The following is a 23,173-nucleotide window of genomic DNA, read 5'->3' as shown; positions in this document are numbered from 1 at the left end:
TTTTTCCCAAAGGAGATAACTATACATTTGGCATTAAGCTTGAGCCCATGGCTCTTGCACCAAGCATCTGTTTCTGTAAGGCACTTTTGTAGAATATCCACATCATTTGGGGATTCAGTAATGGCTCCCAGTTTGCAGTCATCTGTAAACTTTGTTAGCCAGAGTCCCTTAGTGTTGGCCTGTACTTCAGAGAAGTAGATGCCAAACAAGAGCGGCCCCAGGACTGAACCCTGAGGTACTCCACTTGTCTGGAGCTGGATTTGGAGTTGCTACTTTTACAGCCTGGGTTCTGTCAGTAAGCCAGTTGGTAACCCATCAAGTGGTGTAGGGATTTATGCCCAGCTTAGTAAGTTTATCTATGATTCCAGAGTGGGTGATTGTGTTGAAGGCCTTGGCAAGGTCCAGATAGGCTGCGTGGACCACCTTACCTTCATCCACAGCTCTGGAGACTGATTCAAAGAAGTCAATCAGGTTCAGGAGACAAGATCGGCCCTGTACGAACCCAAACTGTGTGGGGTCCAGTGTTTGAAGGTTGCCAAAGTCTTTGTTTATAAGTTCCATGATAATGCATTCCATGCCCTTGCAGATCAGGCTCGTCAGACTGATGGGATGGTAGTTCTCAGGATTCAAGGTGGATCCCCCCTTGTGGAGTGGGATAACTGTAGCTGTGCGCCAGTCAGTGGGCATGAAGCCTGAGGTGAGGCTATGATTAAACATGACACTTGGGTGAGGTGCCAGTTCATTTTGTAGTTCATGTAGTACACAGCCTGAGATGTCATCTGGTCCCATGGATGCTGTATTCTTAGCTTTGGAAAGTGCAGTTTCTACCTGTGTAGCCATGATTACCAGAATTTGGCAATCATTTGGTATTGAGATGGGCCCTTTAGGGGGTGAGAGGGGGTAAAGTTTGATTTAAATTGATCTGCCAGGATATTGGCAAAATCCTTGGGATCAGTATATTTAATGCCATTCTGTTGTAGATCAGTGCATATCTGAACAATGCCATTTAGATTCTTAATATAACTATAGAATGCCTTGTGGTTGCCTTTGGAATTTTTGGCAATTTTATTTTTGTAACTAGCTTTGGAGGATTTTATGAGGATCTGAGCTTCTTACTGGGGCTGGTAAGGGAGTTTTTTGCATCCTGGGATTTTCCTCTTTTCTGCAACAGTTTAGTTCTTCTGTTGTATAGTTTGTTTATGGCAGGGGACCATCAGATTGGCTTCCTTTTTTTGAAGGAGAGTGTCTTGGTTCTATTTGAGATGGCACGATTCATGCATGAGTGGATGTGCTCGTACAGTGCCTCAGTGTAGGTTTCAGCAGTCAAACTTTCAGCTCTCATCTGCATGGGTGTCATGATGTTTGTCACTTCTGACTTGAGGAGCATGAAGTTGGCTTTTGAGAAGTTTTTTACAGAGGTTTCCTTACTGGGGGTGGGGGGTGGGATGTGGATGTCAAGGGTGACCTGACCAATAAGGGGGGTGACCACTGGTGTGGAGCATCTATCTCCCATGTTGGTAATGACCAGGTCTAGGATATTGGCGCCCCTGGTGGGACAAGGGATTAGTTGATTCAGGGCATTGGAATTTATGAATTCCAAGAACTGTTGGGAAAAGGTGTTGGTACCCGAGTAGTTTTCCCAGTTAATGGCAGGGTAGTTAAAATCACCCAGTATTAGGGTGTTTGGTTGTATCTCAATATTGTCCAGTATGTTTAGAAAGGTGTACTGAGAATCGTGGGGCATGTTGGGGGATCTGTAGCAATTTGGATTGCAGTCTTACCTAGTGTTAGTTGCACCTGGAGAATTTCAGATACATTGTGTTGGGCAACTAGCCTGGAGATGTGAATATCCTTGGTGAATATGGACACTCCTCCACCTTTAGTATTTCAGTCTTGGCTTGGTGGCCGAAAAGTGTGGTAAGAGTTGTAGCCTGGTATTGCATGGGTGCTCTCTGGAGCCTTGAACCAGGTCTCAGTTACTGCACAGATATCTATGTTCTCCATTTTTAGGAGTGCCTCGAGAGAGTGCATTTTGAAGTTTAGACTTCTAGCATTGAGTAGCATTACCTTCAGATTTTGCATGCTTGTATGTTACAGTGGTGGTTTTGTCCTTTGAACCTTGCCTAAAAAAGGCACTATAGAGTGGTGAGAGCTTTAGCCAGTAACTTGAATCCCAGGGGTGACAGGTGCAGACCATCTGTGGCAAAGTATCGTGGCTTGTCGATCATGTTGTCCCAGGCAGACAGATACTGAATCCCCTTTGAATGACACCAGAAGCTTAGCCAATTGTTGAAGTCAATCATTTTGTCCTTATACTGTGGTATCATTCTGGCCAAAGGCAGGATGCTACTCAGGGCTAGGGTCATACCTGCCTGGGCCACATGATCCAAGAGCTCTTCCATGTCTCTTTTCATATAGTCCAGGGAGGTACTTCTCAGGTCATTCACTCCAACATGGACAATAATAGAGTCATATTTGTAATTGTTGTGGAGTGACTTGAGTGCGTGCGTTATGTGGCAGATCCTGGCACTCGACAGGCAGCTGACTGTAATTTTCTCCTTGTTCAGCATGGTGAGTGGGACATCAGTGTGCCTGACTATAGAGTCACCTATGACTAAAGTGTTGGGTACATTGTCTTGCCTTTGGGGCTGTTGTTGGGTGGCACACTGTTGTTGTGAGCTATGTGTCACTTTGGTTGTGACTTTAGCTTTGGAGGTCCTTGTTGCTTGGGCAGGTTAATGTTAAGGGCCTTTGCATATGTGGGTTTAGTGTTGCTATATGTGGGTGTTGATGGTGTGGGTTTTGAAGGGCTATGTGTTGCTTGAGGTGTAGTGCAGGTGTTAACATTCTCTTCTTGACTGTCTAGCACAATCTTGGCTGGAGAGAGCTTTGCTTTCAGTTTGGCTATGTAACTACATCTCTTGCTGGTTGTAGTGTTGGGTGGTAGGAGGAGAGGGTTTGTCTGTGTACATGAGGCAGTTACTGCATTGCCCCAGTATGCCCAGATTCACCAGGTGGACAGTAGAAATCACCGGAAGCTGACCTTGGACATGCCTGTTTAGGTGCTTTTTGTAAAGTACAAGAGCTGTTTTCCTTTACCTTTGCAAGGTATTTTGCAATTATAGCCTGTTTAGTGCCTACAATTAATTTCTCCTCATTAACAAGGAGAGTTGAGTGCTTGTATCAGTTTAAGCCTTCCTAATGCTTTCCAGCAGGTTCTATAGCAAGTGCTAGTCACAGAGGTTCAGATTTTAGTGCTACTACTGAGAAACCAGCTAGTTCTAAGGGAGAATTTGAAGAGCAGACTTTCTAGCACCTAGAATAGTTTAACTGTAGCCCAGCAGTGCTGCGCAATGTGAAAAATGCACATGTGTTTTTAGGCCAGAAAGTTGAAAGGGCTAGAAATCAGCCCAAAATGGCTAAAATTACAATTTCAGAGCTGGAAACCACTCCTCTAGTGTCAGACAGGCAGTACAATCCTCACCAGTCCAACAGAACCAAGATCAAAAGAAGAAGAGGATGGAGATCGACCACACCGAGCGAGGAACGAAGGACACAACAGCAGCTCTTCCCAGAGCCCATTGTGTCCATCCATAAACAAGTCTCTGAGCTCTCTATGGATCTGCACCTTATACCAAACAAACAGCCTCTCAGAGAGCTCACAGTACACCAAACAGCTCTTCTCCAGAGCTCACAGAGATCTGTAAAGCCTGGTAAGCAGTAGGAATTCCCTCTACCACAGCAAGGTCTGGATAGCTCTGAACACAGACAATAAAGTCCTGAAACCAACAAAGCCTGGGATCTGGACTATACTAGCTAGGAAAGGTGGGAAATGAGCAAACAAAATCTTTTTTTGGTTAAAACAATCTAAACAATACAATAATACACTAAATACACACAGAAAAGGCTAATGCACTTGAGTGTGTAGCCCTAAACAGTAAATACAATTAAAACTCTACAAAATTAGCAATTTAAAACTTTTTAAATGAAGCAAGGCAAGTGCAGAACTGAAAAATGATTTAATATGCAGTAATACAGTAGAATAAGTCGGTAGTCTACATATACCTAAAAGTCTATATATACAGAAAAGCAGCTAAAACACACTAAAACAATTCAGATGCAGTGCAACCTAGAGTACTTGAGTTGTAGCAATATTAAGGCAAATATAGTTTTAATAAATGCATTAAATTATACTTTATATTTCCAAAATGTTTGAGAAGCACAGTCAGAACACAAGGATATTCAGACTTTTTTTTTTTTGTTTTATTTTAGAAAGGGAGAAAGGAGGAACAGAAGGAACTGCTCTCTGTATTAGGTAGAATGAGCTAATGACACTAGACTGGGAGGAGTGTCCAAGATCAAATTTAAAGTAGGGGCGAGCAACTGCAAGACCAGCAGGTATAAAGATAAGATGCCAATAGGGAAAGTTGGTGGGAGAAAACATTGCAGAAATGTTTATCACAAGTGAGCCAATAGCTATGAAATACAGTACAAGTATGCAGTATAGAATACAATTTCTATAAATATCTAAAATAAGCAATAGCTACAAATAAGCAAAAAAACAAGCTACTTATTGATATATATCACAGATCAGCTGCTCCTCCTCAGATAGCTGTGTGTGTTCACACAGCAATAGAAACAAAACAATGCTGGAAGCAGAAATAACAGTATTACAGTGGTCACACAGCAATACACACAAAACAATGTTAGAAGGAGATGGAACACTATTGCATTGCTCACACAGCAATGTACCCAAAGCAGTGTTAGATGCAGACATAACAGTATTACAGTGATCGCACAGCCATGCAAACAGTGCTAACAGGAGATAAAACAGTATTACATTGCTGTGCGACCCATGTTAGATGCAAATATAATAGTATTACAGTGGATATAAAAGCAAAAATCACAGTGTTACAGTGGCCGCACAGCAATGCACACAAAACAATGTTAGAAGCACATATAACAGTATTACAGTGGTCACACAGCAATACACAGAAAACAATGCTAGAAGCAGAAATAACAGTATTACAGTGGTCACACAACAATACACAGAAAATGTTAGAAGCAGAAATAACAGTATTATAGTGGTCACACAGCAATACAAACAAAACAATGTTAGAAGCAGAAATAAGAAAACAATGTTAGAAGCAGAAATAACAGTATTACAGTGGTCACACAGCAATGCACACAAAACAATGTTAGAAGCACAGATAGCAGTATTAACAGTGGTTACATAGCAATGCACTCAAAGAAATGTTAGAAACAGATATATTACTTGATTTAACAGGTCACAGGGATGTATATATACATTTTCTAGAAGAGCAAATCTGAATATTTTATTCTCAGTAGTTTGTATAGTTTCTGGGCTGAGCATAGGCACAGCAAGTGAAGCCTGTACTGTAATTTTGGAATTAGCACACTTTAGTCATGGCCAGTTCTGCTTAGAGAACAGAATTTTAGTTACTGTAATATCTTTGAAATAATATTTGCAGTGTGAAGAGTGAAGCTGAATGACTGATCTAGTATGAGCCCTTGATACTTTTGCTAATTAACATTTAGAATGGAGGCTCCTTCATTATTATTTAGTAGTAGCTGTTCAGGACAGGATGCATGTTTCAAAGTGGTAGCAAATACTATTACATTGTTTTGTTTTAGAATTTAGCATGTGTTTATTGTTAAATATCCAGGATATTAAGTTAGATAAACTTGCCTGAAGTTTGTGTTGCAGAGATTGATGTGTTTCACTCGATTATATTATTAGAATATCATCTGCTTATATTAAAAGATTTTGTAAGGCAAGTGTGATTATCATTAATAAAAATGGAAATGAGTGAGGGTAGAAGTACAGAGCTCTGGGGGACACCAGTATATAGTGTGCCATATTCAGAAAATGTATTATTTACATAGACTTGGAATATTCTTTTAGGCAGCTTTGGAACCGATTCTGTTAATGCCAACATTTAATTTGTATAGTTTATGAATCAAGAGGTTGTTGTTTATGGTTGCAAAAGCCAAAATCAAATCAATGAACACTACAGCAGAGATGATGCCATTGCTGATACTATTGTATAGATTATCAATTACCATAGTAAGAACAGTAATGACAACAACATAGCAGGCCATACTTCTTTGTCTGTGTTAGCTGCTTATGAATAACTTTCTTGAATATTTCTGTAATGGGACCGAGATTTGACATGGGTCTAAATTTTTTAAGGTCAGTGAGTTTGGGAATTTAAGGTAGGGATATGATAACAGAATGATTAATAGTTGTAGAGACCTTACTATTAATGAGATATAGACTGAAGATATGTATGTGCGACTTGACAATTGTTTTCAGCTGAGTGTGTGAGAAAGATGGGGCGTTTTGTTCTCAATTACACTCCAAAGAATTTAATTTTAGAAGGGCATCATTTGCAGTTCTGTCATGAAGGGAAAAGAGCTGCATAATGTAAGATAAGGAGAGGATAGAACTGGAAGTGGTCATTGTCATCACTGGAAAGTGGCTAGCTAGCTGTAAGCAGGGAAAGATTTGATAATAGCTTCATAGCAAAGAGGAGGAAATCAAGTTATTTTGAGAAGCCTGCAGTGTGCAGTTATTGTTGTTGAATCTGTATGGGTAGGCTGTAATATGGCTGGTTTGTTGCTCTCTTCTTGTTTGTGAAGTATTTGACTTTTGTTGATTTCTTATACAGATTGTCGCTTTCTTAGGCAGAGGACTTTTGCACCATTTGTAGGTATTCTAGCGCATTTTCTTTGGTCTAGACATATTTCATGGAGGAGGGTATTACTTGGGTTGGATTCCCAAGCTTTCCATGCAGAGTCCCTTTGCTTGAATTTCTGTTTAACAGAATCAGACAAGGGCATTTCTGTGCCCATAAACATCTGCAAGTAAGGGGGGAACAGTAGATGCTGAATGCTTGATAATATTGTAAGAAAGTATAAGGTATTGTATGGGTTAGCTTCAGAGTATAATGGTGACCGATCAGTTCTAGAGACGTCATTTAGGATGGGTGTTTTGACCTCAAGAGAATAATGCCCACAATAAAGACATCTATCACTAATTGGACTTACCTGGATATTATACAAGTTTATCTGTTCTTTATGTTTATTACTATAAAGTCTAAAGTGGAATGTTTCCCTGAATATTAGGTTTTGGTGAGTTGTACTATTATTTGCAGATTATTGCAAAGTAACTTTTGGATGAGTTGTACTTTCTCTAAATACAAATTCAAAATACACTATAACCATGAAAGTTACTCATTTCTGTCACCGTGTTGTGAAAAAAAAATGAAGCCTAATGACACCATAATGTGCCTAAAAACTGAGGTAAAAGTATAGAGCCGGTATCAATGGCAGTGGAAGCTGCCATTGTCTCAGGGATTTTTGCTTGTTGAGAAATTGTGGTCAACTCCTTAAGGGGTTTATGGCTTCCCATCTCTTTCACCTACCACGATTCTAACATTTGTACACATTTATCTTCTGTACTTACGATGCCCTAACAAACATTTTGACATTCGATGATGATAATTTTTGAGTATGTGTACTTGTGAAGGCCTGTGCAAGTTATGAGTATCAGAATTTAAATAACGTACTCCTCAGAGTTCTAACAAATGCTATTAAGTTACACTGTAAAACAGCAGTTAATGAACACTATACAGCAAGCATATTTTAACAAACTAAACTTGTATGTCATTAAAGAAATGTAGAAGTGTCTATAACGTGCCGATTTTTCAGAATTCCAGTGTGTGTGTGTGTGTATGTTTATACATGTAAAAATAATCCATTTTTCACAAAGTTCACTTTTTTCTTTTTCACAATGACTATAGTCCAAGGTAATTGTACTGTTAATATGGGCCATATGAAATTATTTTGCAGTATTACTTTATTTAAAACAACGTCACAACCTCCAATCAGTTCAGATGTCAAACTATCATTGCAAAGAAGTTCCACAACATACATTTTTCATTGATTTATTTGTATAACAATGGAAAGCCTGTGTAGCCACCTGTTTCTGTTCATTTACATCTTGACAAAACAAAAACTTTCATTATGAACCCAAACAGGTCTTTAATAACTCATCTATGAATTCTTGAAAAAAGACTTGCAGAACAGAGATGGAATTCAGCACACAATGAAACAAATCACTATATAAATGCATCATATCTCTGACAGAATGCAAAGCATTGTATAAAGTCAAATTTCAAATATTAAATAATCATATCAATATTGCCTTAACTCCATAACACTGTAAATACAACTTTCTCAAAATAAAACCTAACAGAGAAAATGCATCTAAAATAAGGTAAACTTGCTCAAAGGAGCATGTACACATAAAACAAAAAAAAAAGAAGGAAGTGTCAAAACACTTAGTAATCCACAAACTGATAGGAAGGAGAACAAAAGAACCGTTTATTCACAGACTAAGCGCTTTCACCCTATATCCATAGGGCATCATCAGGGTGAATTAACACAAAAGAACCTCTACATTTATACAACTCTAAAATACAACACACCCACTGCTAATTATAAAATGCTGTGCCAATTAATTCTTAAAGAAATATAATTAAACACAAACACAATAATAAATATACTATAATATTAAATAACTGGATGACTAAATAAAAATATATAGAACCATGCACATATAAATATACATACATATGTGCAAATCCTGCTATAATTAAATAAGCTAAGTTAAAAATCTTGACTAACAGAAGTGTGCCAAAAAAAATAAAAACACATGTATTTTAAACCTGCTTATGTGACATTACAAAAAGGGGGGGGGGGTGTTGTTATAAATGAGACATTGTTTCTAGTGGTCACCTTAAACCTGCAATGTTCTTAAATTCAATACAGAACTTAATGATATATTATCATTAATACCTGGAAAAATAGTGGCATTTGTCCTCAATTGCCATTCTAACTCCAAATTCTCAAGGTATAGGTTAATATTATCCTCTCTAAAATGGTCAACAATTCTGTCAACAATAAAAAACAAGAATTTATTGAAACCCTCACATTTCACTAAATGATTATAAAGTGCACTTTCCTTCTTACTTTTTTAATGTCCCTTACATGCTCTAACATTTTTTCTTTCAATATTCTAGTGGTTTTACCCACATAGAACGCTGAACAGGTCAAGCATGTAGCTATATAGACCACCATTCTAGTATTACAATTACAATTGCCTGGACTCAGTATCGAACGTTGGTACCCCTCTACCATGACATATGGCCCTGTGTTGATAAACTTACATGCCTTACACATGTTACACTTGGACATCCTAGATACCATCCTTTTCTTGTTACATGTTTTTTCAAATAGATTTTTAAGGTTGGCACCTCTAGAAAAAGTCACTTTAGGGGCCAATCCTAACATATTTTTAATGTTTGGACTTAAATTCTGGTTCCATGTATTGCTGACCATAGTCTGTATTTGTGTAGCTTCATAATTAAAAGACAATACTAAAGATGTATCATAGTCTATCACCTTTAATTTTGTGAATGTAGTCCCTGTGTTGGTATGCAAGATAGGTAAGAATTTTTCTTTTCTTTTTCTACGTACTTCATTCCTAATTTTAATCAGTAACTTGTTTGGGTAACCTCTTTCTTGAAACATACCTACAAGAGTGTACATTTCCTGTTCAAAATCACCTTCACTACTTGTCAGTCTTGAAATCCTAACCATTTGGACCTTTACTACACTCTTTTTTTGATGGTTGGGGTGACAACTGTTGTAATGTAGGAGGGAATTAGAGTATGTTTTCTTTCAATGTACTCTAGAAACAAATTTCTTATAATTTTTATCCCAAATTAGTGTAATGTCAAGAAAATCAATGCTCTCATTACCAACTTTATATGTAAAGTTCAAAAATGACATTGTAGAATTTAAATAACTAATAAATTCTTCAAGCTCACCTACTGACCCTCACCATAACATCAGTATGTCATCAAGGAACCTTAACCATGTAATCACTTTACCATACAAGTTGTGTTCAAATACACAGTTTTCCTCCCACTTAGCTAATACCAGGTTAGCATAGATGGGCACACATTTAGCCCCCATAGCTACACCCGTTGTTTGATGGAAAACATCACCTTCAAATAGTAGGAAATTATTCAATAACACTAGTTCCATCAAATCAACTAAAAGCTGTCTTTTCACACTGTGCATTCCCTCTTTGCCAAAAAGGGCATCTCCAAAAAGCACCAAGCCTTGATTGTGCGGTATAGAGGTGAATACATTTGTGACATCAACTGTAACTGTAAAAAGTCATCATTAATAGAAGTGTCCCTTAATATTTCTAAACAGTGCTACAAATCCTTTAAAATGTGTTTATAATACTGTACAGAATTTTGACACCAGAAGTCTATGTATGCTGCTATAGGCTCAGTTTTTGAGACAGTCACAGAGACAATGGGCCTAAATGGGGGGTTGTATAAATCTTTGTGGGTTTTTGGAATTCCAAATATCTTGGGTGTTATTGGGAAATCCACAGTCATGTATTTGTACTCTGTATAATCAAGTACATTCTGGGTTAAAAAATCATGTAAGACCCAGTCAATTTTACTATATGCTCTCCTCATCTCATTAAAAAAGACCCTCTCATACATTTCAGTGTCATTTAACAACTCATAAATTCTGCATACATAATCCTGGTGATCCATCAAAACAAGCCCTCGTCAGTCTTCATAACTCTAACCTGGTTATGCTCTTTAAGCTGTTTCAACACATTCCTTTCCTCTCTTGTTAAATTATACTCCTGGTGTTTTCCTGAATTCTTAAGAATACATCTTATTTTATTTTCACACAGTCTCAAATGCAGCTACATGTAAATTACTTGATGGGACAAATGTACTTTTCCTCTTTGGCTGTGTAACATAAGGTACAACTGACTTCTGTTTGTCATGAAAATGTAACTTCAGGTTTAATTGTCTAATAAAAAGTTAAAAAAATTAGTTAATACTTTAGCAACATCTTGCTTAAAACTTGGCACAAATGAAAAACCTTTACTAAACAAGGTCATATGCACTTCACTTATGGTGTGCTGCGAAAAATTATACACATTAAAACCATTCTTAGAAATACAATCACATACAAATTGGTCAACAGGTACCACATCATTGTAATGACCTTCATAGTTAGATCTATGTCCATTCAACGTAATGTCACTAACACCTAGTTCCTCCACTGGTGGTGTTAGTAGAATGAATTCCTCCCTTGCCCCCCCCCCATCCCATTGTCTCTGTTGACTGTTCTGTATTCTCCTGGACCTTCTTGAGAGTGGAGGCTGCTCTAAAAAATCATTGTTAACAGTCTCACTTGATGGCTCATTGTCCCTGTTAAATTCATCTTCCAAACTGTTAGCCAAACCATTGTGTTCCTTAGCATGCTTACTAGGTAAAGGGTAGACAGTTGTATGCATGTAATCATTAGTATCTCTTAATATTTCTTTTGTTTTCTGACTAAATTTTCTTTCATATATGTGTCTGTTTCAATGAAAATAGAATGGTATATGCTTGTTAGCTTCAAACAGCAAGTCACTATTTAAACTGTTGTTTATTTCAGTTATTTCTTTTTCTAGTACACACAGTTTACGATCATTTTCTCTAATAATAATCTGCACTAGGTCTAACCCACTGCGGTCAAAAAGCTCCAATAGCTCACCATGCATAATTGATCCTGTCTCTGGCTCATTGGGAAATTTCCATATTCTTAAGCTTTTCGTCACTTGGTTTAGTTCCAATGAAAGTTTTAAGTAGAGCTGGTCAGCTTGCAGGCCTTTGAACTTTCTTAACAACTTCTCAAATGTACAGAACTGTGTGCAGACTGTACCATACCCCTCCCCTTGAGTGGAGGAGGGGGTCCGTAGACTGTAATTCCAGTAATTTCATTATTGAACTGAAATTCAACAATGATCCACTTGCTGAATTCATCCATCCATTGTTTTTAGACCGGTTGTTCACCTCTGGTCTATAGACACTAAGTCCTGAAGTCACTGGTATGGAATGTAGTGTTAGTAGTTCAGCCTGAGAATCAGACAGATTGATCTGGTCCAAACCATGGGCATTCAACATAGGTTGTTGCATTTTGAGCAGCAGCAAAGTCTCTTCTAGTTTCTTAAGTAGTCCCTCCATTCTTGGTGATAGTAACCCAAACAAATGCCACAAAATAAGGCAAACTTGCTCAAAGGAGCATGTACACATAAAACAAAAAAGAAGGAAGTGTCAAAATGCTGAGTAATCCACAAACTGGTAGGAAGGAGAATAAAAGTACCGTTTATTCACAGACTAAGCGCTTTCACCCTATGTCCATAGGGCATCATCAGAGTGAATTAACACAAAAAAAACTTCTGCATTTATACAACTCTAAAATACAACACGCCCACGACTAATTATAAAATGCTGTGCCAATTAATTCTTAAAGAAATGTAGCTAAAAACAAACACACAATAATAAATATACTATAATATTAAATAACTGGATGGCTAAATAAAAATATATATAACCATGTACAAATAAATATAAATATACATAAATATGTGCAAATCCTGCTATAAATAAATAAGTTAAAAATCTTGACTAATAGAAGTGTACCAAAAAAAGAAAAAAAAAAACATATATGTATTTTAAACCTGCTTATGTGACATTACAAAAAGGGGGATGTCAACTTATACCTAAAGAATTTGGAATTAGAATTGCAATTGAGGACAAACACCACTATATCTCCAGCTATTAATGATAATATATCATTAAGGTCTGTACTGAAGTAAAGAACATTGCAGGTTTAAGGTGACCACTAGAACCATTGTCGCATTTATAACAACACCCCCCCCCCCCACTTTATTGCATTTATAACAACACCCCCCCCCTTTTGTAATGTCACATAAGCAGGTTTAAAATACGTGTGTTTTTTTTTTTGGTACTCTTCTGTTAGTCAAGATTTTTAACTTATTTATTTATAGCAGGATTTGCCAATATTTATGTATATTTATATTTATTTGTGCATGGTTATATATATTTTTATTTAGTCATCCAGTTATTTAATATTATAGTATATTTATTATTGTGTTTGATTGTTTATAACTATATTTCTTTAAGAATTAATTGGCACAGAATTTTATAATTAGTAGTGGGCATGTTGTATTTTAGAGTTGTATAAATGTAGAAGTTTTTTTGTGTTAATTCACTCTGATAATGCCCTATGGACATAGGGTGAAAGTGCTTAGTCTGTGAATCAACGGTTCTTTTATTCTCCTTCCTACCAGTTTGTGGATTACTCAGGGTTTTGAAAAATGCATCTAAAAGACTTATCGCCTAATAACTATCAAACTTTGACCATCTGAAGCTCAGACAGTTGTTGAAGTACACCCACCTCAGTGATGTAAATTACAAACAGAAAATGGTATCCTTATTGTCTTCAGCATTTCAATACATTCCTCACAGGAGGCACCAACTACTTTTGTAAATGACAATTTGGACTGATAAAAGTTTGTACCAACTAAGCGAAAAATCTCACTCAAAAATTCCAGATATAAGAATTTTGCAAAGTTTGAAAAATACTACCTCCACTATCTCTACTTTAGTAATCACCCAATCAATGTGTCTTCCTCCTGTCTCATGTGTCTAATCATACATTCTGTGGAATGCTAGTCATTCGGCCATACTTAAGGTTAGTTCTTAGTTGTTAAAAGTATGGGCATTGCAGAGTATGACTCATGTTTGTCATATACAGCTCTTATGCATTTGTTCTGACCCATTCCATATTTCATTCCTGGCTTATGTTACCTATCACAGATTGGATAAGTATGTCAGCTGTTACTGTAATTAAACTGTCTGTTATGTCCTGAGCCATCGTCCCGCTTCAGATAGGAATGAGTTTTGCTCGGGTGGCCTGTCACTGTTACCCACTCCATATCAGTAAATTATTTTTTTCTGTAAAACAAGTTAGAGGAAAAAAAATAGAATTGTCTTTTCATATCATCAGTAGTAGTATGGATCTGTAGAGACAGGAAGGTCACTTCTGGAATGATATAGCTGCAATATCCAGCTCTATCATTGGGTATACTATTTCTCTAATGAATATGAGCATACAAATTATTTATTTCATCATTAATATAAGCAGGGTTTTTGTATCTTTATGCAGAGCTCATGTTATATTTATGTTTTGGTGTTGTTGAAACACAAGATCAGCTTCTTGGTTAATGAACAACAGATACATATATATATATATATATATATATATACACACACACACACACACACACACACACACACACACACACACACACACACACACACACACACACACACACAGTTTAAGTCAGCAATCAGTATGCATGATTTACATTTCTTTATCAAAGGAAAAATAAATTGTCTGTTGTATCTTTTATGATTTTTCACGACAGTTCATTTATTCCTTATGTGATATTTAGAGAAACAAGCATTGCTGACTCTTGTACCTTTGACACTGCATTATAGACATTGTATTTAGTTATAGAAATATTATTGTGCAGAATACAAACAGGGCATTACTGTAGTATTATGTGAGTGAGTTGTGCTTATGTAGTGTGTCTGTGTTTCTGATCCCTAGACAACACATTGTGGAGCCTGATGCAGGGGTCCTCAGATGATATGGTGCTTGTATATAATGTCAACATTTCCTAAGCAGGGCTAGCAAGTATTATATCATGCATGATAAAACACCATCACATACAGAGTGACCTCAAGAAAAAAATGTGGGAGAGGCTAAGAGAAAATAGTGATATCTAAGCACCTGAAAGTTGATCCAGTTGGTTTTCAGCCTACTGATCATGTAATATTAACACACACACACACACACACACACACACACACACACACGTGCGCGTCTTCCTTAACTGTGCTACCCAACACTATAGAGGGTGGAAAACAGTGAACATACATACCATTCATTGGACAGGACAGCTTTCAGCGCGCAGAGGTCTTCAAGATACAGGTAAATGAAGTCAAGAGAAATAAAGAATTCACTCAAAGAATACGTAACTATGCAAAAAATGAGAATGCAGGTACAGCAAATTGCAGTACTGTTAATAGTTTATTCTGCATCATCATCTGAAATATAAACACAGCTGCACATTCTATTTGGTATTTTATTGCTAAAGGGAGTAGGTCAATGCCTGAAGGACACCATAAATGCAGAGCAGAGTGTTAAAAACAAACAAGATGTGTATATGCACGAGCTGCAAATGGGAATCTGCATGCTTTGTTTCATTAATTGGCTTAGAAACAGTGTCAACCAAGCTGAGGTGATGTGATTATTCATGTACCTTGCTGTGACTCTGTCTCTGAATCCAATCCATTTCATTAAGGCTCTTAATCTCATAAATAAGCTCTTTCTGCTGGGTATTATTTGTCATTTTGTAGGCTAAGCTGAAGGAAGAACCTTTCTCCATGCCAAGAGTAATTCTGCAGCTGCTCAGCAAGCTACCTCTGCAGGAGGATAAGAAAGTCTGACATCTTAAGAAGTTTAGCAGTCCTTTTGGGAGAATGAACCAACTTTCTTGTGGTGAAGGAAATGAACTCTTGTTTTTTTCCTCAGGAATCAGGCAAAGGCAGAGAAGTCTGTAGATGAGTGAATAAGTAGACCCTCATACCAAGGAAAATTGCAACATATTTAAGGAAAATGTTTAGGCTATTCAGTATGATATCATGCGATCATTCCATAATCAAGGTACTCTTTTATTGGCATTTATTAATTGTTCCAGTTATGGAATAAATACAACACTTGTGCATGTTGGTTTTTAGTAATTTTCAGCATTGAAGCATTCTCTGTTTTTGCATCCAGTTAGCATCTTATAAGAGCACCATATTTAGACATTAGGTGTTGCAAACCATAGCCTCATTTTCTATAAATACTGATTTACTGTCTTAAAGGAAAAGTATTCTAGTGCACTGCCTTTTATTACACAATGATAAACATTGTGTAATCATATTTTAATGGTGTAAACAATTTAATAACTTCAGTAAAAACATTTAATCTAGAGGAAATACTCACCACTGTCAGGGAACAAATTTGTATTTAATTTGTGATTGTTCATACCTATTTACAGATCAGAACTGCATTACTCAGAGCCTCATTGAAGTCTTTATAATCAAGACAGTATTAAACACATTTCATAGTGAGAAAACACCAAAAGACCGATGCCCAATACTCAGTTCCTTAAAGTGATCTTTACATGGAGAATAAAGTACTTAATAAAATCTCGGCAATCCGTAGTGAACTTCGGATGTTAATCAAGCTAGTATGAATCCAGAAAAAGAAAAAGCAAACAAATATGATACCTTCAAGTCAACAGCTGATATACCACTGAGATCTATTGCACAACCAGATAAATTAATCACATTATTAATACCATTTAGTCCTTTTGTTATTCCGCCACTGGCGTTGTTGTCCCCCTCTATAATTGTTCCGGATAACTTCTCTTCTGTTGTCGTATATTCTCCCCCTGGTAACGAAAATTTTCCTGGAAATAACGTTCATTATGTGGTGAAGGAAGAGGTGGAAAATCATTTATATCTCCATTAATGCTGTAATGCTGAGCAGCATCACCAGTCGGTGTTTCTACACTGTTGTAACTAACAAGTCTGTCCCTCACCTTCTCAGTCACATCATGAAACCGAGCTGACGAGCGTGCATTCTGATTGGATACTCTGAAGAAGGCTGTCCCTCTTTCAAAATCTTGGACGTCCCTCTGAATTTTACGCATTTTTTGTTCAAGCACCTTTTTCTCATAAATATTAACTTTATCTTTTATGTCCAACAAGCAAGATTCAAAGCGACTTCTATCAATAGTCATCGCCAAGCTGGAACAAGCATTCGTAATGTCAGTTTTGATCTTGGAGAGCTTAATCATATCTCTTTCAATAAGTATATTAAGCCACTCTCTAGAGCAAAGGTGTGCCGCTTTTTCCCACCTTTGCTTAAAAACTCTATCATTAGAACACGTAGTGTCAAAAGGGATGGGAACTTAATCGCTCTCAAACCCTGAGGTATAATATCCAGATCTAAATACCTCTGCAGGCTTGTATAATTATAATATGTAGTCATTTCTTTATTCATAAGATTATTGAGTTTAGAAATCAATGTCTTTACCTCCACCGGATAATCCACGGAGCGTTTTCCCACGTTAGCAAAGGGGTTACTAACACGCCGATTGCGTGTTTCTGCCAAAATGCGTTCCCAAATGGGAGAAGAGGAATTATCAATATTACCACCGATTCTCTCGGTTCTCTCAGTGTGATCTCTATCTCTGTCTCTTTCCGAAGCAGCACTTAAAAAACCATCCATCGTTCATTGAGAGGAACCCACATTATCCTCTCTAAAAATACGTGGTGTATTGATCGCAGGATCACTGGCCATCGATAACAAACACCACACAAAGAGCAAAGCCACAGCACCAAATTGCTTCACCACAAATGAAAAAAACAGGAATCCAAGCATTCAAAGAATTTATTATCTCTAGCGCCTCGGCCACAGTTAGCCTTCAAGGAGAAAAAGCAAACAAATATGATACCTTCAAGTCAACAGCTGATATACCACTGAGATCTGTTTGGTCAAGACTGCTTGACTAAATGGAATTTATACAGAACTCAAGCATCAGTGTAAGTATTAAGTGGGAGGTCAGGACCCCACATATAACATGTATAGGGAGAACCCTACCGCCCCCATGTCACTGCTATGCACCAAAGTAGACAGATGAACTATTTGACGTGCATGCAAGACAGAACAGAAACATGTAGTTGCACTGGAAGTTGTATTTTGGATAAAAGATCATCATTTTGTTTAATTACAGGTACTGGAAGGCTGTGCATCTGATCACACACTAAGAAAAAATAAACTGGCAAAATGCAGAAGGAACCTTTTCAAAGGAGGTTATGATTCTAACTTAAGAACTCTCAGTAGAGTAACCATTGAGAAGCTTTAGTGTGGTTAATACCATACCATACCTCTCAACTTTCCAGATATTTGTCTCATAGTTTTGGTTTGTGCATCATAAAATTTGTGATGCATGCTAATGCAAAATATGTTATTCTATCAGTGTTTAGTTATATGAACAATATTTAAAAAATATCACTAGTTTTAAGTGTTTGCCACACCATTATTTTTGACTTTGAACATAATTCTTATGTTCAGAGGCTGAAAGGTAGGGGTGATATATGGTTAAGCATATATTTTCCTAGATTTACATCATCTACAAAAATGACAAATTACATCACAACAATTCAATTACTTTGGCAGACTAGGCATCCAAAAGGAACAGTGAAATGTCTTGCCATTTAAATCTGCTTTAGGGTGCATGGTAGCAGGTAAAACTTCAGTCACATGCATGTACTGTTAGATCTCTATTTTGGGACTTAGGATGCAAGGGGAAAATATTGACTACATCTCTTAAAGATTTTACAACCTGGTTAGCAAACATCAGAATAACAATCTTCAAAGGTCAAAATGCCTATGAGAAAGTGATACTTTAATTTTCATGAAGTTAACAATCTAGTAGCTAATCTCATCTGAACAGGCATTGACATATTAACTGCCAAACAATCAAGCAGAACTAGCAGCAACCCTACAAAAAGAGAACCAATAACATGGCACAACAGGACAGCAAATAAATACCAGCCCCCGGATTTACTATTCCTGCGTGAAGGACTAGCTTAGACCTGCATGGAGGCAGCCATTTAGGAGCAGGATGGCAGTGCAACATGCATATTAATGAGACATGCTGCCTGAGCTCCTAATCTTACACAGAGCATGTAAGAGTGCACGGGGCATGTCTTAGAGCAGAGCTCTCAGAATATACATGCCCCTGCAATGAAGACCAGCAGAAAGGGCTAAGAAATGAGTGAGACTGCTCATAGGAGTCTGCATATCCCTACCAACAGACCCCCTTGCGTACAACAGCAAGTATGCAGAAATAAAATGAACAAACCTTTTTTTTATCTAATTAAATCTAACCATAGGTGCATGGGTGTGCCCTTCTCTTAGCTATGGTTAATGCAGCGTAAATGGCTGAAGAGGATAATAAGGAAGATATATGCAAATGAAGCAATAATGTAGTGGGCAGAGCATTCACCTTACAAGCAGGCATTTCCAGTTCAAGTCCCACTGCAGCACATTCCATTTTCCATGGCAAAGCACATTATGACTAATATTTAGTTGCATAACCCAGTAAATAACATATAGTAACAAACTGGAGTACTGCAGTAAATGCACATGCGAGGTGTCAGTATCATAATGAACAAAACACTAGTAAGCAGGTTTAAGCACCAATAAGCAGTAGTAAGCATATTTAAGAACTAGTAAGTGGGTTTAAGCCCATTTGCGTGGGGGTAAGCAATGTGCACACAGGTTAAGCAATTTTGAAGCTAACTCTCTGTAAGCATATGTAACCGGAGGTTAGCATAACTTACTCTCACGCAAACCTGCTTATAAATGCTCAAAAGTGCCCTAATCACTCTGCATCCAATGGCCCTTGTTCTGCCCATCAACAAAATAAACAGCTTTGCAGGTCTTGAACCCAGGACCTTATACACTGTAGTCACAGTAGTTAACCACCAAGCCATCACAGAAGTATAAAAAAATGAGGTATCAGCAAATAAGTATTCGCCATAGTAAAATCAAACTGAACCTGTGAAAGGAATCAGTATACAGACATATGTGCCTCAACCCACTATATAACATAAATATGTGAACTGGAGTACAGCAGTAAGCCCATAAGTCAGGTGTAATTGTAATAGAGTGTTGAAGTCCCCAATAAAACACAAGGACCCCATATAGTGTACGTACACATGAATCATAGATACCAAGTATACATATAAGGTGTAATGAATAATAAATCAATACCAAAAAGGAAATATAATGCAAAGTCTAATGTAAGCAACTCTTAAGCATTGCACGATCCAGCTTAGGAGGTGTAAGGAATGTGTAGGCTAGCTAACTCAGTGTGCCCAGAGGTATACCCCTTTAAACAATGCCAACCCTAGGTAAGCAGCTTTGCCCATAGCTTAGTCTTTTTAAAATTGGCCAATCATAGAAAATTGTGGGAAACTGGCCTTACTTAAACCCAAGAGGCAGGAATACATCTCATAATGAGTTGTAGCTTCCCCTTGCAGGCACCATGTCAGGAAGGGGAGAAGGTGTGTGCTTTTGGGTGCAGTGCTGGTGGATCCAAGAGTCCAGAGTCATGGCAGGACTCCTTGTCAAAGACATGATCAGAGACTGCTGCAGGGCCAGTACCAGGGCTCCCAATATAAGGCAGAGGCCTGGGACCATCTTGCCTGTGACCTCACCAGTGCCACTGGCATACCCAGAACTGGTGAACAGGTCAGTCATCACTATGCTGACCAAAAGCGGCATAAAGGGGACCTCTTGGACCAGTGGATCCAAGAGGCTAGAGCGGAAGGGGATGTCCCAGGTGTGTGTAAGTATCACCCCACTATGTGTGTAATAATTGCCACCTCATGTATATCATGGATAGGTATGGCTAAATATTCCTCTTATGTCCCCCACAGCTGCAATGGAGTGGGCCACAAACCAGGAGGCCCACGTCAGTCACCTGGTGAGGTTGCAATGCGAGTCAGGTCAGTAATACTCATGCATTTACTGTCATAGGAAATAAAACTAAAGTATTAGTAAATTAATTGCCTGTATTGTTCAAGGCAAGTACTGCATACACCGGGGAATATGGCAGGAAGAGTCTCATATAGTTTCTATGCAAATAAAGCGTATTAGTCTGACAATAAAGTTCTAACTGCTGGTTTGAATGTGTATACTCTGGTATCATATGGTAATGTAGATATATCATATGGTAATGTAGATATGCAATCATGTAATAGTACTGTTGTATTAAGCACTGTTACTCACACTGTACACCATAAATAGAATGTGTAGAAATGCCTGTATAAGACTGGTGTAATCCCCAGAGGTCATTTAGTACAACTGAGAGAAATATAGACAGAAAACAGGGAAAGGGCAGACAACGAAACCCGAATAGCACATGCAACTGAGATGTGAACTTTTATATTTTTAGCCCACACAACCATGGTTCGAATCCTGGCAGTGGGAGTAGTCTGCATACAGAATCATACCCCACAACTGTACTGATATGTCCAGAATGTTCAGTAAAGTAGCCCATATTTAGTGCAGATGTTTAGGCAGCAAATAGGAAATACAACTGATTGACACACATCTATGAGAACAAAGCTGGCACACTAGCAACTCCCCAAAACCATATGAGAATAAGAAGCCATGTATGTCCCATTTACATCCCGATGTTGTCAAGCTGTGGCCAGAGTGTGTACAGTAACTGAGTGAGATGTATGTGCATAATAATAATGTGTAATCTGGAACTGTGTGTGGCAACAATCAGGTAGTGCTAACAATCATTGCTCCCACAGGTACGTCAGATACAAACACTGTGCTGAGAAATAAAACCCTTCATACCCTGTACTGGTACTGTTTACTCTGGTATTGTATAGGGAATAGTGAGTGTTGCAGTTTCTCTGAATAATAAAGTATTACTGATCACTGTCACCCACATTGTGCTACATAATATAACTGTGTAGGAAAGCATGCATATGTGTATGTCAAGTCAATAAAGGTTGAAGAGGGCAATAGTCTAGATATGTTCCGGTACACCTGCATGTGGTCAAGACATGGCCAGTGTCTGTGCAGAAATAGTTGGATAGCTATGTGCACAACATCAACCTGGAATCTGGGAGTATGTGCAGAAACAGTTAGTTAGTGTTAACAAACATTTCCTACACGGGTATACCAGGTAAGAGGTGTATACTGGTATACTGCAGGTAAAACCAGTTCATGTATAATGATGAGAACAGCCATATCACTGTTCAAACTAAGGCTAGAGAGTAGTGTAGTAATACTTGTAAGGTACGGATAACAGCACTGACTACAGGAATATACTAGTTGTTAATTAACATCTTTCTCACCCCCACCATATCTCCAACAATAAACTACATACCCACATCAACTGGTATGTAATGTCTCCAATGTCCAGATTATGCCATATTGGTTAATAAATATTTATATTTGTTTCCATGCATGTGCTATATTGAATTATTCCAAGATTGGTGACATGGTGCCATCAATGTACCTGCATGCTTTTGTTATTACCACTGTGGTCCCATATATGCATGTGTTCTGTTTGCTATGCAACTGCTCCATATCTGGTGTCTGGTTTAATGGGAATATCTATGCATGTTGTTATACCTAAACTTGGAATGTGTTGACTATTACTAACCCCGCATATGATGATAAAATCTAAACACTATAGCACATTTGGGAAGGCCGGTCCCAGCGGACTCACCTGTCCCACCCCAGCTGGCCATGGCACAGGGCACCAGCATGTCTGGAACCCAACCTGGGACCTCATTGTCCGTTTGTCCTGCACCACCTTTGGGTGGAACCACCTCAGGGGATGGGGTTCACCCTCCCTGGGAGCAGGCGCAGTTAGGTACCTATCACCCATCGCCAGTTCTGGGTCGTGGTGCATAGACAGCTCAACCAGCAGCTTGGTGATCTTCTATGCCAGCTTGAGGGCCGCATGTCACAACTAGAGCATCAGTCTAGCTCTGTGACTCAGCCCCCAGCACAGCCACCATCGGGGCTGTGAAGGTCCAGTGGTGACTGCCCATGGGTGGGGACCTCAGTCCCACTGTTTCCACTAGGGGGCTCATGGGCTTCCGATTTGCCAACACCCCTCCCCATCAAGGTGTTTACCCCCCATGTGTCATATACTGCCCTGTATGAATCTTGTTTGTCTTGTCTATTAAGTAACCCAACATACCTCTCCACATACACCTACTACCACTCCCCAACATCCCACTCTCACCTTAAAAAAAATAAAAGGGCAATCTGTTCCCAAAAAAATTCATGCCCCATACATAGCTGTCCATTTCACACATGTGCCCACTGGACACATGTAATCAGGTCTAATTGGCATCACAACATGTTACTGTTGTCCTTACCCCTCTCTCAGGGGTTTGTGTGTCCAAATCTCTCTCCAAATTCAGTGTATATGCACAGCTGTTGCTGTAGAAGAAATGGGCAACTATGGACCTTCCCTACACCCTTCCTGCACATCCCTAGCTATTTTTCCTACTATCTTTCCCTCTTT

Source organism: Protopterus annectens, chromosome 13.part0 (genome assembly GCF_019279795.1).
Source record: "Protopterus annectens isolate FY-2018-M chromosome 13.part0, PAN1.0, whole genome shotgun sequence".
Taxonomy (NCBI): domain Eukaryota; kingdom Metazoa; phylum Chordata; order Ceratodontiformes; family Protopteridae; genus Protopterus; species Protopterus annectens.
The sequence above is the reverse complement of the archived record's forward strand: the minus strand, read 5'-3'. Positions refer to the sequence as shown.